Raw genomic sequence first — 998 nt, 5'->3', positions numbered from 1 at the left:
CCCCCCCCCCCTGGGAGCGCTCGGCCGGCCAAGTGGCAGGCGGGGGACCGGCGGCGGCCGCGCTGCCCGGCGCCCAATGCTCTACGCGCGGCCGCTAGGGAGAGAGAGAGACACATCATGGACCAGCGGCACCGCCCCGGACGGACCGGCCGCGGTTTTCGGACCGACGACATCATGCGCCGCCTGGTGCTGACCCCCCTCCCCCCCCACTGAGCACACGTATCTCTTCCCTATGTGCGCGTGCGCGTGTGAAGAGGGTGGACACAGCACATCGGCCCCCGGTGTCGGCCGGCGTGCGCCCTCCCCCCCCCCCCCCGGGGGGGGGGGCGGACAAGGAAGCCGGATGGTGGCCTGCCACTGGCGGGCGTTCATGCGCGCGCCGGGGAACAAGCAAAAAGACCCGTGCCGGTCGGTACACCGGGAGGGGGAGGGCCGGGGGAGCATCGCAGCCTCGGCGGGGGCACTTCTAGTCCTTTCCCCGTGCGGACGGAGGGTGCACGCCAATCCCCCGGCCAGCGCGCGCGCAGAACGCCCGCCCCACCCCCGGCCCTGCCCCCGCACCGGCCACCAGCGCGGCCGCCACCGCCACCGCATGTCGTTGGAATGCTTGCCTCTTGGGAAAAGGGGCTCGGTGGGCCTGCCGGTCGCGGGACCACCACGCGGGAAGGCAAGGGCCGGCCGGGGGCACCGCGGAAGAAACACACAAACAAACGTCCCCCGGAAGGGCTCTCCGCCAGGAACCGCGGGCCCCCGCCCCCCCCACCCCCACCCCCCTCCTCGCGCCCCTGTGTCGTCGAGAGGGAGGCCCATGGGGGGCAGGGTGCCACAAGGGGCGCGACACGGGGGGAGGCCCGCCCCGAGGCGGCTGAGACCGGGCTCCGGCCAGGGAGGGCCCGGGGGCTGGGGGAGGGCGGAACCAGCGGGACGGACTCCTCCCTACTCACCGACCGCGGGGAGGGGGTGTGGCTGGGATCCGAGCTGGGGGGGGGGGGGGGGGG

This window comes from Fonticula alba (genome assembly GCF_000388065.1).
Source record: "Fonticula alba strain ATCC 38817 unplaced genomic scaffold supercont2.6, whole genome shotgun sequence".
NCBI lineage: Eukaryota > Rotosphaerida > Fonticulaceae > Fonticula > Fonticula alba.
The sequence above is the reverse complement of the archived record's forward strand: the minus strand, read 5'-3'. Positions refer to the sequence as shown.